This window comes from Lygodium microphyllum, chromosome 9, assembly GCF_053477565.2.
Source record: "Lygodium microphyllum isolate KBCC chromosome 9, Lygodium_microphyllum_v1.1.10, whole genome shotgun sequence".
NCBI lineage: Eukaryota > Viridiplantae > Streptophyta > Polypodiopsida > Schizaeales > Lygodiaceae > Lygodium > Lygodium microphyllum.
In genome coordinates this window covers 15,586,761-15,604,030 of record NC_141143.1, presented here as the reverse complement: position 1 = coordinate 15,604,030, position 17,270 = coordinate 15,586,761, and the positions used below count along the sequence as shown (strand labels likewise).

The following is a 17,270-nucleotide window of genomic DNA, read 5'->3' as shown; positions in this document are numbered from 1 at the left end:
TAATTTTGCATCCAGGTTGATTTTCAACAAGTGCACTGAAAGCCAAAAATGCATCATACACTTCTGACTTCTTTTTCAAACAGTAGACCCAGCAAAAACGTGTAAAGTCATCAATGAATATCACAAAATAGTAACAACCGCCCAATGACATTGTTTGCATAGGCCCACAAACATCTGAATGCACCAACTGCAAACTGGTTGTTGCTCTGAAAGCAACATCACGGGGAAATGAGAAACGATGCATTTTCCCCAAAATGCATCCCTCGCATAAGTGCTCAGGAGGTATCTCCAAGAGAGTAAGCCATCTAGCATTTGAGTACGCTGCAAAAGCATCAAGCTGCCAAAGTTTACATGCCCCAAACGAGCATGCCATTACTCCGCCTGTATCATAGCAGGAGTAAGAGTGGATGTCAAGTATGCCGACTGATCTACTGAAAGAGCATCCAACTCATATAAACCATGACACAAATATCCTGTCAAGACCAAAGTCATGCGTTCTTTATCTCTAACCATGCAACTGTCATCATCAAATGTGACCTACAAACCACAATGTGCCAAAGAAGAAATAGAAAGCAAATTCTTCTTGATTCCAGGCACAAACAAAGCATCCTGCAGGCGGAGAATAGAGCCATCAATGGCTGTGAGCTGAATCTCCCCAATACCACGAACAGGGTATGATGCATTATTGGCACACTGTACAGATTTCCCAACGGGAGGTGCACTAACTGAAGCAAACAAATCTCTGCGAGATGTAATATGTCTAGAAGCACCACTGTCAAAGAACCAAGTGTCAGCATCCTCTGTAGAGCTAAGTGTTCTATCGGCCCAAGAGATGTCATAACTGCAAGTGTAAAAACAATAGTCCCTATCCACAACAAAGGATGCGGAATCACTAGCAATGGAAGGAGTAGTAGAAACAGACATTCTTGACTCCTTCTTCTTCTCTTTGGCAATGTGCTTCCTGCACTCAGTGATATAGTGGCCTGGCTTCTTACAATAATGACATTTCCCTTTTTTAGCTTGCATCCCCCCTTGTGTCTGATTTTGCGATGTGCCCGAAGTGCCAGAACTCTGTGGAGCATTTTTCACCTTGCTGTTTTTGCCTTTCTGTCTTGCCACAAAAGCTTGCTTAGAGACTATAGCATCCACACCACTATTTTTCCTTGTTCGCTCCTCCTCTAGAAGCAAACTAACCAATTGAATAAAAGTGAGTGGGTGCTCGGCAATCCTCATGGTGAGGTTCAATGCAGTATGAAAAGACAAGTATGAAGGAGGTAAGGAATTCAAGGTGGTGGATATCAATTGTGCATCCGAAAAGTACTCATCTACATTCATGAGCTGTTCCCTCAAGTCCCGAATCTTATTCAAGTGATTCTGCATAGAATCACCCTCATTCATCTTCAAAGTCTCTAACTCTTTCTTCAAGAAAGAGATCTGAGTCTCATTCTTTCCTGCAAATATATGCTCCAAAGTCAACCATGCATCTCGTGAAGAAGATGTTGAACGAATGTGAGGGATGATGGACTGCTGAACTGCCAGAGCAATCAGCGGCGGCAAGGCCTGTGCATTACGTGTATCCCAAGCTTTTTGAGCTGCAGTTCTTGGAGGAAGTGGCTGAGGTGGAGCGGGCTGAGGTCCCTGTTGTCCACGTGCTCCTTGAGGAGGAGGAGTAACGGGAGCTACAACTCCCGGCCGAGATTCCTCTCCACTGACATAATCCCATAAATTCTTGGCCACTAATACATTCTTCATCATGAATGACCATAGCGAGTAATTGTTTCCGTCCAATCTGTCTTCCTTGGATACATACGCAAATACATCACCTCCTTGATTTGCCATGATGACAAATTGATAAATTTCCAAAGACAAATGAGCAATGTCAAAGCAGTAAGGACTGGAAATCTGCAAATTTCCAAAAATTGCAGCAAGCACACTTCTGCAATTAATGTGAAAGGGCGTACTCTGTCAAAAATTGTCATTAATGCACACTTCCCAAGGTGCAAACAGTGCTCAGCAACACTGTAATATCAAAATCCCCAAAATTTTGGCCAAAAATTTATTCAAAACAGTCTTTCTGTGACTATAACTGCAGTTCATATGCAACTATCCTCAAAATACATAAAAGCCCCAAAATTTCTGATGAATGTGCCCTGAAATTTGCAACGAATTTGTTCCACACTTGTATCCTGTTTGCTGTTGTTGAGATGACAAGCTCAACACATGTGGACATTGATGATGGACCGCCTGGTTAGATGGGTCCACACGTCTACACTTAGCACGTCTGTGGTCATTATGACTCTCACATGGCCACTGACTCAATACTTATTATATTCAGGTTGTTACACCTATTTACAGCTGGCATAGTTATAGCGCCAGTCGACTAGTGTAGTCGGTTATGCATTGTTTGACTTAGTAGGCCACTTTCCTTTTATCTTGTATCTTATCTATACTTTGTGTACATTGTAAAGAGTGTGGAAGAAGAAGAAGAAATCAGCAAGAAAACGTTTTTGGCCTCCATCTCTCTTCTTGTCTCTTGAGTGAGCTTCTCCTTGTGCATTCTGTGTGTGTTCGGTGCATCATCTTGAGCAACCCCCTCCACCACGCGATTCTTGACAGCTGTGCCTGCTACGTATGAACCTCCTCTGCCAGAAATTTATTCTGGAATAAAGGGATATTTAAAAAAAAAAAAAACTACCTGACTTGGTCAGGGCGGACGATAGTCTAGTCACTGGCAGACGGAGCAGTCGGGCGGGTAGCGTAGCTGACGTGGACTGGGCAGATGGTCAAATGTCACGTCATAGTCTGACGGGCGGGCGTTTTACGTGGACAAGGCAGACAGTCAACTCGCACGCAGATGACGTGGCATTGCAACGTCGACGATGCGCCCAGGCGTGAGGGACCAGACCACTAGGGAGTTGTCGCGGGAGGCGGACATGATTATGTCAGAGTCGATGATGGGGCAAGCGATGGAGGTGACCCAGTCGCTGTGGCGAGCTGACGAATAGGTCGGTGGAGCTGACGAGCAGGACGGGTGGACTTGGCGAACAGGAGCTGTCGAGTAGGACGGGTGGACTTGACGAACAGGAGTAGGCAGACGAGCTGCACGCTGGGCTGAACTGTTGGCTGGGGCAGAACTGACGTGGGTTGCAGACTGCAGGCAGGTGGTGAGCTCAGAGCTGAGCTCTGATACCAAATGTAAGGATGGTGATAGAATCGAGATGTAGCTGAGAGTGCAGTAGACAGTGTGAGAGTGAGAGAGACAGAGTGAAGCATGACACCCAATCCAATAGACTGAAAGAGTGTAACAAGAAAGTACAAAGTACAACTCTTAAACCTTAGGGTTGTAGGGGGTGTTCACACCCGACACACACTAAGTCCCCATAAGTGTGTAACATAAGCACGTACGACAATAAGACTATAAGTCTGGGGGAAAAAACCTGCCCCAGTGTCCTACTGGTCACCGACACTCCCATATGAGCGTAGGCGTAAGTGAGGCGTGAGTCAAATACCCAACACTTCCATCATCAGAGGTTGCTACATTTTCGTTTTCAGTTTCTGGCTCTTCTGTCTTCTCTCGGCATCACTCCATATTAGTTGGTGTCAGTCTTCAAGCTTGCGTTTGCAGACTTAGAGGCTCCCCATCCTCTGACGACAATCTCCTTGCTCCAAACATCACTAGTCGTCATCCTTGAGTTGTAGATTCTGAGGCTCCTCTTTGATGGCAGTCTCCCTTCTCTAGGCAACACCTCATCATCCTTGTGTTTGTAGACTTAGAGGCTTTTTCGGCAATCTCCTTGCTCCAGAGCATCCTTCTGGCTATGGCACCCTTGTATCAGATTCACTTCATTAGTTCATTCATTCATTTGAGTTTCTCTTTTCTTCTTAGTGTTTGTCGTACACACTCTATGTTCTTCCCTTACCCTACAAACCCTATTGTCTCTCTGGTTGCTTAGTCATTTCTTGACATAGTATCAGAGCATACCTATTTTCTTGTCATGGTATCATAGCCAAAGGTGTTGAGTGAGCTGTGAAGATCCTCTGCATCAGTGAAGGCAAAGATCAGTTGCAGGTTCGACATCAACATTTGATTTCCTTACCATTTTTGCTGCATCACAGCGAGATCCTTCTTCTCTCTCCCACCCTCCCTTTTATGGGTTGGCACTATGGTATTGTGGCATCTCCATTGTCCAATTGCTTGTCTACTTGATACTCCTATTGCAGCAAGAACAATCACATCATTGAAGATTATCGGCATCGACCTTTGCCCATACTCCACCGGAGTATATGCATCTTCTACTAGGCACCCCTTTTGCTACGTCTCCTTTTTGGGCCATAGACATTGTTCTATATTGGCTCTTAGCTTACTATGCTCAAGGCAATAAGTTGCATCCCATGCACACTAAGCCCTCATGAGCAGACATAGGCTTTCAGACCTCACGAAGTGATAAGTCCTCTTAGAGACCACTACACTGTGTGAAAGTTTCCCCCACCCATTTCTGGGTCTAGTGGCTCCCATGGTCCACATCTCCTCCACAATCCACTCCTTTGAGAGCCCATAAGTGCTCTCTGATTTCTGCTCCTTCCAAACCCCAAATACCTTCTTCAGCATGACTGATGGTACTTCCTTTCTTTTGAGACACCTGGAGTCCGTGATCCATGAGTTGGGGTCTCTCTCTCTCAGAGGGGGCTTCAGAGGGGATCCTTTTCCTTTCCCCTAAGATGGAGCATCTCCTTTTTCTTTGACTTTAGAGGGGGACTCCTACTCGAGTTTCTGAGGGCACCCTTCTACTCTCAAAGTTCCTCGCCCACATCATTTATCTTCGAGGAGTGGCTCTCTTTTGAGCAATCCTTTTCTCTCCTTGTACCCAATCTCTAGAGGATCTATCTTTGATTGGGGCCCTTGGATTTTCGGCAGTGACTTTATGAGTAGGCCTTCGTATTCCTTCCAGCATGGTGTAACAGAGCTAGTGGCTTCTCACCCGTAGTCGTGTTTCAGGTTCTAGTGCTCATCCGGTCTTCTAACTATCTTCTTAGATCTCCTTTCAAGTGGCATTCTCCGATTCCAGGGTGGATCTTCTTCTCTTCACCTCACTCCTCTTTCGTGCTTTTTTTTGGGCCTTAGAGGGGGTGTTCAGAAATTCCATCATTTTGTACAATTTTCCTTCTTCATTTCCATAATTGATTTCAGTTTCCAGTCCCAAAAAGGCTTTCCAGGATCTTCCGAGAGTGTCAAAGCATTGTACAAGAGACTTCAGTGGGCAAGACTCCAGACAGTTTGTGCCTATATATACGGCACCTCCCAGTCATTCTTTACCCACTTCTTTCACTCACTTGGAGACCGTCATCTCTCTCTCCTCTCCTTCCACTATCTCCATCCCTATTGCTAGGCGCCAGTCTCCAGCTTCGTTGGGTTGTGTTTATGGTGGCAGTGGCTTCTTCTTTCGAGTTGGCGACCATCCATACCTTGGCAACAACACTCCACCTCTTGGCGTTAGCATCTCTATCTGGCGTTGTCGGAGGGGTTTTTGTCGAAAGGTCAAATCCACCGGGGATCAGAGGTAGAAGGAAGTAGAGATAGGAGATGAAATAGAATACACAAGTGGTAAACACGACAAAAACAAATCACAATGAATTGAATCAATATGTATTAAAAGAACCTAGAATCTTTGCACTACTCAGAAGCAATCTCCAGGCATTAGATCTCCTGGAGCTTCTTCGTAGAACAAAACGTGCATAAAAATTACAACTCCTTCTCTGCTGCTCGGAACCCAAATCTGATGGCTCTGTTGGCTCCGAAAGGGGGGTAAAACGCCAGGATGTTTGGTCACGGATCTTCCAGATCACTCCTTCTTCTTCTTTGAGTTCAATTTGCAGTTTTCAGCCTGTTTACAACGATCGCGACCTGCACGATTTCATCAATTTGTCTTTTTTATGAAAATCTCCTAACTGGCTGAAAAAGCCACTTGCTTTTTGCATGCCATCCTAATCTAGAAGCTTTTCTAACTTTTTAGGATTTTTACAATAAATAATATCAAATATAGGCTAAAATTATCCAAAAATGTAGTATTTTTGGATAATCCATGCAACTCACACTAATAGTAATAACTCAGATCACATTGACTCTCTTGATTAATAAGAAGTCGGATGATGATGCATTCCATACTTTTTCACACTGTATCCTCATAACATCACGACATCCACCCCCTCTGAACCTGCTCATCCTCCGGTATGTGCCAAAATCCTAGTTGTCACCGGATTCTGAGTTCTTCTCATCCTTTGCAACCATATCCTTTACTTCTTCATCTTCCATATCTTCCTGGCTAGCCCCTGTATCAGGACCACTATTTTCTTTCAATTTTGGCAACTCATAGGTAGTAGATTCTCGCCTTTTGAATAATTTGATTCTTTTCCCTGCTACCGGAAGTTTTATAGCTGTCCCATCTAGCTCATTTAATGCATAAGTAGCATTATCAAACACTTGTCTTACCAGATAGGGTCCAAACCATCTTTTGGAAACTTTACGCATGGCACTATACTGGTTGTCTAAACTGCTATCATAAACCAATACCCAATCCCCATCTTGTATGGTTCTTGGCCTCAATCTGTCTTTTGTCAAACCGTTTCTTGTTTTGTTAAACCGTTTCTTGTTCTGTATCCTTGTTGCCCTTAACTTTGCAATTGTTGCCTCTATGTCTTCTGACTTTCTTTTCAACTGTCTAATGCGCAAGGCCAACAACTCCTCTCGATTCAACTCCTCTTCCCAAGGTAGCACACTCCATGTGACTGTCATCTCTTCTATCGGCATGATAGGTTTTTGACCATACATTAATTCAGCAGGCATATATCCTGTAACAGCACTATGAGTTGTTTTGTCGGCCCACAAAGCATAAGGGAGCAATCGTGGCCACTCTTTTACCTTCTCTCCACATGCTTTTGCCAATGCCTTCACAATAGGTGGATGACCTCTTTCACTTTTTCCATTTCCTTCAGGGTTATAGGCTGAAGTTAAAGCAAGCTTTATCCCCAACCGTGCAAAGAAATCATGAGCTTCATCTGCATCCAACTCACCCCTATCTGCTGTAATTTTTCCCACATAGCCATACCGACAAAAGATCTCTTCTAAGAGAAAAGCACACACAGCATTTGTTGTCTTAGTACGTAAAGCTTTTCCTTCCACTTGATTAGTTAAGTCTTTACGAGCAAGCACAAGATACCTCATTTGCCAAAGACCTGTAGGCATTGTGACCAAATCCACCATCCACTTAAAATGAAGAGACAATGGATATGTGGGTTGCAATCCATCCCGATGTCTCACAGCTGAATGTATTTGACATGTCGTACATGTTTCCACAAAGTGAGAAACATCCTTATACATACCCTGCCACCAATATCTTTCTTTGATCTTTGTAAAAGTACCCCAAACACCTCTATGACCAGCCCACAAACTTTCATGAAATTCTTGCATTACTTTTACTTGTGAAGCTCTGTCACCCAAAACTTACAATGGCATACCCTGTTTCTTTTTAGCATGTTTCCATAAGTATCAATCTTTTTAAAAAAATCCATACGCTTTCCTCTTGATTTTCTTAAACTCCTCATCTGACCATTCATCTCTCTTTGTTAATTTACTGAGATATTGACTAATTCTCAGCCACTCTCCTGTATGTTTGTCTTCTAGAAACACTTCTACACAAGATACAAAACATCTAAAGTATCTTTTCTTTGTTGTTCAAGCTTTTGTTAATGCTGTAGCAATACCTTGCATTGCTAAATTCACTCTTGCAACATCATTTTCAGCCATAAGAAAGTCATCTTCTTCCTCCTCATCCATCATCCCATCTTCATTCTCATAACGTGCTCGAGATAACATATCTGCCACCACTGGGTTATCTCTTCCTGCAATATGCTGAAATTCAGGGTTCAAAGATTTGATGTATGCAATCCACCGGAGCATAGCAATGTCCGGAGTAGCACAACTAATAATAATACCCAATACCGGCAAACAATCGGTCTCAATGACTACATGAGCACCCATAAAATACTCCTTGTCACATTTAAGGGCTGTCACAATTTCCCATAATTCTCTTTTGACCTGTGGATATCTTCTCTGTCGTTTAGTCAATACTTTAGCACCAAAGCGAATTGCATATATTTGCCCTTCCTCATCATCTTGCCCAATTGCCCATCCAATCCCCATTGGGCTTGTATCAACAGTAATAATGATAGGCTTTCCGTGTGAATAGTTAGCCTTTCTCAATGTAGGAGTAGATTTTAAGAGTTGCTTCAATTTCTTCATTGCTTTCTGATGCTTCCTTTCCCAATGAAATTTTTGATATTTCCTTAGAAGCTGATAAAGAACATCGGCTATATGTGCAAAGTGAGGAGTCCATATCAAATAGAACACACATGCACCCAAGAATCTACACACCTCTGATACATTCGTGCATACATCTTGCATTCTATCAATCCCATCTATTTTTGCTAGTGATGGCCTTCGCCCATAAGGCCCACACATATGTCCAACAATCAAAACCTCCTTAACTCCAAAGACAGACTTTTGTCTAGAAAGAGTTAAATGCACCTCTTCTAGACGTGTCAAAATCCTTTCACAATCCACAATATGGTCTGCAACAAACTGTCTGCATCTATGAGTATTCATCTCTTCATTCTTTTCATCCATTGCACATCCTTTGATTGGAACATCATCCAAGAAGGGCATAGTCAATTGTGGTATAAAATCCCTAAGTACCCTATTCATAGCATTTGTTATGTGTGCCACTGAGTTTGTTGCACCATGTGGGAGAGTATACATCCGTACTAACCCCAAAGGAGTCTTGATGGTTGTGATATCCCTGCTTTCAATTGCAAGCTGAAACTGATCATAATCCGAGGAAAGATCACCCAAAGAATAGATCGCTCTGCCTACAAAAGCCTCTGCAAATTCATCAACCACAGGACCTGCACCCACATTTCTTATGGTCAGTTTATTGACCGGTTGCATTCTTGAATAAATCTCAAAGCCCCATTTTTTTTGGGCACAGTAAACCAACGATTTGAGTACGGGGCTGAAGAAGGCTCTAAGATCTTCATGCGAATCTTTTCATTTAGCAAATCCATTAGCTTTGGCAAGTAAGCTTTAGGCACTGGAATAGGCCTCAAGTTCCATGGTACATGTGGCACAGTAAATATGATCATAGGAGAGACAACATTTGGATCCACACAACCTATTTCACTTGGCTGAAATGCAAATGCCTTCCCATGTCTAGCCAACATCCACATAAAACAGTCGCTCTCAGCAGGCAAAAGAAACCCTTCTGCACCAACTTTCAATTTCTGTAACGTTTCAGATGTAAACTGATGACCTATATCTTTAGGATCCTGTAAGCTTGGCTACCTTGACACTTTTTCATACATACCCTCACTCTCTGGTGGAAGTGGCAAAGCAATTGGTTTCACCTTTTTGTCAACTGTCTTGTACTGTGTCTCCACAAGTGCTTCAGCCCATTGTAATCCTTCCTGTTGAGCAAACAATGCTATAACATCATACATATCCAAAGAACATACTGACAACACTCTGTTTTCAGCCTCATTTTTTGCATGTATAGTTGTTGAAATTTCAGCCATAGTGTCATTAATATTCAGCCCATAAAAGATGCTTGAAATGCCATCATTTTCAGCTAACAGCCCCAATGCTCTTAGTTTCTTAATAGCCCGTTTCATAGATATGCGTTCAGCACTACATATAGCTTCCATAGGCTTAAACCAACATGAACTGTTTGCTGTAAATTGAGAATGACCACTAGTAAATACATGCTTCATTCCATCAAGAGGCGAATACACCCTCTGAACAGCACTATTGTAGCCCCGCATTACAGTAATGCTTAATGAAAATCTAGGTCTTTGAATTCCCTTGCATTTGGAACCAAAGGATACTCTCGAAGCGTATCACAATTTCTAGGATGATTAACACAAACAGTAAGAAATTGGACTGCTTTTCTCCCATCCTTGCTTCTGGCTCTTGCATAAGCAAAACCATCATCAAGCACCTTTGTTTCCATATGCACACCTGTAATATAGGGCTGTCCCAAAATCACTGCATATGAGGAATTATCTTGCACAAAGAAGTGTTGCTCTTCCTGTATATCACCAATCGTCACTTTTACATTAGGATATGCATAATAGAGCTCCCCTGAAGAATTATTTGCAGCCCTCATACGCCAACCATGATCAGTGTCCACAGGCTATGTACCATTTTCATACAATCCACACTCAATGACATTATCTTAGACCCATAGTCAAGTAAAGCAACACAAAGAGTTTCATGTTCCCCTATTTTCACTACCGTTTCAGTGGTAGCTCTAGCCCAATGATTTCTTGTATAGTGACTTCGAGGAATAAATCCTAGAGTCTCTTCTCCATATTATTGCATTTGCCTTACTCCACCATGCATATTGCTACAAGACAATGCATTTTCAGCCACTTTCTTCTCTTTTTCACATGTTGTCCATTGATTAGTAGCATCCTGCATAGACAATCCTGTACTTACTTCATGCTCATATTCAGCCTGAATACTCAACAAACCAGTTTCCTCTTCAAATTGCATCAATGCACTAGTGGTATCACTAAGAAATTGACGCTTCCTTTTAATTATGTCAATGCTCTCATCATGAAATTCTCACTTGGCAATGCCAAGCACCTCTCCCAAGGTAAATTCCACCCGACTGTTTAAGATCCGTTCTTCAAGAACCTTCTTAAGATCTGTTGCTGTCTCAATGTCAGATTGCAACTTATATCCTGGCTGCTTGCCCTTCTTTTTGCCCTCTTGTTTGTTATCCCGTTTTCGCTCTTGACTGACCTTTTCCATAACATGCTCGGGAGGTGGCTGATTTGTAGCTTTAGACTGATCCACACTTCTTCTTGTCATTCTTTTAGATGTCCCTACAATATCTTCATCTCTTTTTCGTTTTTCTTCCACAAGTACATCCGTGTTTTGTACCTTTGCTAAATATGCATACACTGAATATGCATCTATGGTGATTTCCAACCAGTTATACCACGAATGTCTTGCCCTGCATGAGATATTTCACTATCAGTGACCTTTCTCTTTTCAGCTGCATGTAAAGTATGTGTCCATATTTCACCCTTTGGACCAACCATCACTTGGCCATGCATTCTATTCAACTGTACACCAAAAGTAGAAGCATTTCGGATAGCTAAGTCTTCCAATAACTTCTGCATACCTCCCTTTCCAAAATTCAAAAGGCAATCCCGTTTCTTGTGCATGGATCTTGCCATATTTCCAAAAGATAAGTTGTCGTGCCAAGGTCTCCTAATAGGCAGCACAATCCTTTCTCTCGTGCTGCAAACTATCACACCACATACATCTTTTTCCAGGCTTAGGGGCTGCTGCTCGTCCCCTTTCTTCTTGTCCTTTTTCGTCCAATTTTGCAACCTTCAATTGAAGATCTCGCATGCCTTTGACCAATTCATCTAAGGCATCTTCCCTAACAGAGGGAACAATAGCAGGTACAACCATAGGGTTAGCCACAGAAGTAGGTGGCTTACTAGATACATCAACTGTCTTGCCCGTAACAATGGGCAAGCTAGAGACATGCAATCTTTCTCTTCTTCTATGCTTCTTCACAAGTGCAGTAACAGCTTCCCTGACATGTCTCCACTTTATTTTCAAACGTGTCTCTGTAGTCTAATCCTCCAGCAAATCATCAAGCTTCTCTTGAAGCTTAGGATCAGCTGCCTGTAGAAACAATTCAATTTTCTGACTTGCAAGAGCTTGCTGTTCTGCAAGATCCAACTGCTCAAATTGACTTTCAAATTCTCTTAACAATTTTGTAGCCACAAGACTCTTATTGGGTTGTATAACCCACTCCTGAAAAGTCTTGCGCATAATCAAACTGATGTCCTCAATGTAAAATTCTTCCTTGAGTGTCTTTTTGAAGGCTATCCAGTCTGCATCCTGCAAATATAATTCAGTAAGCCATGCTTTCAGTTCATGAACAGTAACACGTACAAAATGCCGGCTCCATGCAGATTGAGCCACCCCAAAGAATTTCATCTTCTGAGCATAGGTATATATATATGGAGGTACATTCTTGCCATTGAATAACTTCACCTCATGCTCAACTACTTGCAAAGCATTCATCAAAACACTTTTTGTTTGAGCTGAAGCTTGCATCACTTGTTGTTGTTGTACGTGCATAAGCATATTTATATTTTACACCAACTGTTGCAAAATATCACTGGAGAATGTATTCGAAGATTCTCCCATCTTGTCTTTTCTTCTTCTGACGACCTTTCACGTCGGGTTCACAAATGTCGCAGGGGCTTTTGTCGAAAGGTCAAATCCACCGGGGATTAGAGGTAGAAGGAAGTAGATATAGGAGATGGAAGAGAAGAAAGAGAATATACAAGTGGTAAACACGACAAAAACAAATCACAATGAATTGAATCAATATGTATTAAAAGAACCTGGAATCTTCGCACTACTCAGAAGCAATCTCCAGGCATTAGATCTCCTGGAGCTTCTTCGTAGAACAAAACGTGCATAAAAATTACAGCTCCTTCTCTGCTGCTCGAAACCCAAATCTGATGGCTCCGTTGGCTCCAAAAGGGGGGTAAAACTGCAGGACCCCTAGTCATGGATCTCCTAGATCACTCCTTTTTCTTCTTTCAGTTTAATCTGCAGTTTTTAGCCTGTTTACGATTTCGTCAATTTCGTATTAATATCGTACCGTACCTTATAAAATCTTAAGGTACCATTTAGTATCGTACCGTATTGTACCTTTCGTACCTAACAACTATGCTTTCCGGGATACATTGCCACTTGTTGTATTGCCAAAAAGTGCAAATGCTAGTATACCAAGTATGCGGAGAGAGGGCTTAAGTGGTGCTTCTGCCAATGAGCAAGAAGCAGGTTGATTTATTGAGTAGTAGGTTGAGATCCCTATGGTGTCTCATGAGAAAAGAGTAGAGGCTGAAATTCCCACTCAAAGTAAGTCCATTGTGTTACAGAGACCTACTTGTGTCTCTCATCCCGTTGAGAGATTTCAGCTTGGGGTTGATTATGTGATGCTAACAAATTGTGGAGAGCTATCTTGCTATAAAGAGGCCATGATTCGTGATGACAAGCTTAAGTGGGAGCTAGCTGTACAATTAGAAATGGATTCTATCATGAAGAATCAAACTTGGGAGTTAGTTCCTTTGCCAAAGGAAAAGAATGCTTTGCCATGTAAGTGGATTTACAAATCGAAGATTATAACTGATAATGCTAAGCCAAAGTATAAGGCACATTTGGTAGCCAAAGGTTTCAAGCAAGAGAAAAGTATGGACTTTGATGAGATCTTTTCACTTGTGGTGAAAATGACTACTCTTCATACTGTGCTTGCCTTAGTGGCTAAAGAAGATATGGACCTTCTGCAGTTGGATGTCAAGACAACATTCTTACATGGTAACCTTCATGGTGAGATCTACATGCAATAGTCAGAGGGCTTTGTGAAAATGGCAAAGAAAAGCTTGTCTGCAAGTTAAAGAAGAGTCTTTATGTCTTAAGGTAGTTCCCATAGGAATGGTGTAACAAGTTTGATGTCTTTATCTAGTCTCATGGCTACAAGAGAAGTGAGATGGGCCATTGCTTGAACATTAGAAAGGCTAAGGATAGCAGCTTGATAGTCTTAATCCTTTATGTGGACGATATGTTGAGAGTTGGGAAAAATAGGTATGAGATTGTTGCCTTGAAGCAAATGTTAATGAAAACTTTTGAAATGAAGGATTCGGGACATGCACATCACGTTCTTGGTATGCGCATAATTAAAGATACAACAAAGAGATTGCTTTATTTGTCCCAAAAGGATTATGTTAGCAAAGTGTTACAATGTTTCAATATGGAGGGGAGGAAGGCAAGTAGTATTCCATTGTCTCCATATGTGCCACTAATTGCAGATGGTTGTTCCAAATTTGATGAGGAGAGGGCTGAAATGGACAAGGTTCTATATTCACATGTGTGGGTAGTCTCACCCTTCCTTTACAAGTTTGATATACTAGTGCTATGACCTCTCCATAGATACAAGGACTGACCCCTGGGTGTACCTCTTGTGGCAAGAATGGTCATACTAGTGAAGATTGTTGTCATCGACCTTTGCTCCCTATCCTATTGGAGTAGATGCATCTTCACCCTAGCACTCCTTGTGCCATGTTACCATTTTTGGACCATAGAGATTATTCTGCATTGGCTATTGGATCTTTATGCTCAAGGAAATAAGACATATTTGATGCGCACTAAGTCCTTCTGAGCAAAAGAAGGCTCTAAGATCCCATGAGACAATAAGCCCTTCTGGAGCCCACCACAACACGCTAAGGAAGTTTTCCCCATCCATTTTTGAGTGTAGTGGCTTCCACGGCCCGTAATTCTGCAATCCAATCCATTGAGAGACAATGACTTGTGGATACCATCTCCTTGTCAGTTTGTTCCTTCGAGAGACAGTGGCTGCTCGACTCCTTTGACTCCTTCTGTTCCACAGTTTGCTCCACTGTGAGTCTAAGGCTGTTACCCACTTGTGGCTCCTCAAGAGCTACCTATTTTCTCACCTCCCTTGTATTGCTCCATGGACACCAACTTTGATGCGGGCATCCAGAAGATTTTGTTTGATACAACTCTCTCCATTCTCTCCTCTACTCAATTTTGACAGGCTACCTTTGGGAGTTGTCTCGCTTTTGTTTCATTGGAGCCCTAGACACCTACTTTGTACTATCAATGGCATTTTCTTCATTATCTAATATTGAGCTAAAAATGCATTAGCTTCACTTAAATAACCCCAAAATATGCTTAATTAAGGAAGAAACCTTGTTTATTTAAAAAGAAATGCGTTTCTAGAGTGTCTGTATCCCATAAGCACAAACCCACTTGAGAGGGCCTAAACTTTCTATAAATAGGTATGCTACCCTCCATTCAGCCCTAATCTTATTTTTGTAGGTTTTAAGTATTTTTAGCTTACTTCCCACACCTCATTCGCGGAGGACATCGCAGCCCAAGATGTTCATTGCAGTCTTTACTCATTTGGCGCCTGTTCTAGCCCTCCATTAATTTGCTGTTGTTTTCAGCCAGGTGATTGCTGTTGTCCATCATCCAGTTGTCATAGAGTTTGCCACATCAGCATACTGTTGTGTTTGTAGGCCTGAGCTGCCGCTCTGCAGATTCTCTCTCTCCTACAGCTGTTGCCATCATCTCCTTAGCCTGTCGCTGTTGTTTTCTCTCTCCTATAGCATGCTTTTGCTATTTTCTCTCTCCTGCAACCTGCATTTACTGTGTTCTCTCTCCTCACCTGTGTTTTAAATCTTTCTCTCTTCTCACCTACGTTTTTAGTCTTTCTCTCTCCTATATTGCCGTTTGTATAAAATACAGCTTTCCTTGGCTGTGTTTGCTAGTGTTCGATATCTGGAGGTTGCCATGCTACGATTTGGGATCCATTCAGAGTACGATACACTCTCTAGCTCATTACCCTTAGCCTGTCGCTGTTGTTTTCTCTCTCCTATAGCATGCTTTTGCTGTTTTCTCTCTCATGCAACCTGCATTTACTGTGGTCTCTCTCCTCACCTGTGTTTTAAGTCTTTCTCTCTTCTCACCTACGTTTTTAGTCTTTCTCTCTCCTACATTGCCGTCTGCATAAAATACAGCTTTTCTTGGCTGTTTGCTAGTGTTCGATATCCGGAGGTTGCCATGCTACGATTTGGGATCCGTTCAGAGTACAATACACTCTCTAGCTCATTACCCTTGCCCTGATCCTTGAGATACAGGAGTTCAAGGTATAGTATTCATTCGGTGCATAGTGTGTTTACAGCACGAGCATGGTATATTCAATAATCATATCACTTTTTTCATTCTCCGTATTTATTGTCTTTGAGTTACTCTAACCCTAATTGTGTTCTTCTATTAATCTGTGCTTTATCGTATGGTATTATTGTGTTTTTTTGTTAGGCTATTTCTTTATATGGTATGAGAGCCAAGTTCTCTGAGAAAAACCTAGGCCTAGATTTGAAAGCTCTACACAAGAAGCAGGAACAACAGAAGGGCAGATGACTTTGAACACTACTTTTGCACCATTGCTCACATATCCGAGCTAAATCCATCGAGGAACGAGTCGGAGTTGGGCTTATAGCTTGCTTCACAAGCTCTCGACATGGTCGAACAAACATTGGACTACCGTGGAGTTCCACAACCTTACGAGATCACTACAGTTGAGTACGATCTCATTTTGATGTATAGAGTCCAACAACAGATGGAAGGTAAGTTTGAATTTACCCTTTAGATTCGGTTCACCGATCTACCCTGACCATGCAAGAAGGGTGGAATCTCCACTTACGACTAGCCATTTGCAAGTGAAAACTGACGTAAAGTACACTCCATTACCTTCCTACTTATTCTCTTCGGTGCTAGGTATGTGTACCATTTTTTATTCTGTTAACGATTATTTCCCTTTTCCTATTGATATGGATGATTTTCATGATGAAAGATGTATGCAAAACAATTTCTGGTTTACATAGCAGCTAAGAAACACGTTTCTTTGAATTTGAAACTTACGAAACGTTTCTGAGAGTAAAAAATGTGGGTGTTTTTTTTTGGATGAGTTGGAATCCAAAACATGGTTTTTTTGACAAAAACTATTGGGCAATATTAAACATGATGATGATGATGTCTAATGACTCCTGAGGGTTCAAGATTTTGGATGAGAGATTGATTTTTTTGTGATTTTGTTTAGTTGTTGAACTTTGTCAATCGAGTATCTATTCTTGTCTTGAGAGTTGAATATTATACGACTTTAGTCTCATTTATGAGTTATTTATGATATATTATGATTCATTCTCGATTTTGGCATTTTGTCAAATTTGTTTTGAAATGAGAATCATGATGTTGCAACTTTACTTAGTTCATATTGTAGATAGGCTATTTACATGTTAATTTCAATTTTTCTTTGTATGATATGTATGAATCATAATGTTTGAGTTCTAAACCATAGTATAGCTTGTCCAAAGACTAACTTTGAGACATAAGTGACAAGTCAATAATGGATCATGGATATGTAACGTATTATTCTCAATTGACTTTATTATCACTTAAGCTCAATTGGCCATTCTTTGTTTAAGAGAGAGTTCCATTGAGGTTTAGAACCTCTTTCCTTAGTCAAAACTATTATAAATCCCTATATAAAAAAACCCACGTTTCTTATTTTATCCCCTCTTGAAAGAAACTTACATGTTTC

At 41.6% G+C, this 17,270-nt stretch overlaps 1 protein-coding gene across 1 annotated transcript in view; it reads left to right on the top strand.

The window, feature by feature from the left end:
* LOC148030814 (uncharacterized) overlaps positions 1-17,270 on the top strand; it is a 148,004-nt gene that overhangs the window by 19,501 nt on the left and 111,233 nt on the right. The gene's annotated exons all lie outside the window — the stretch shown is intronic.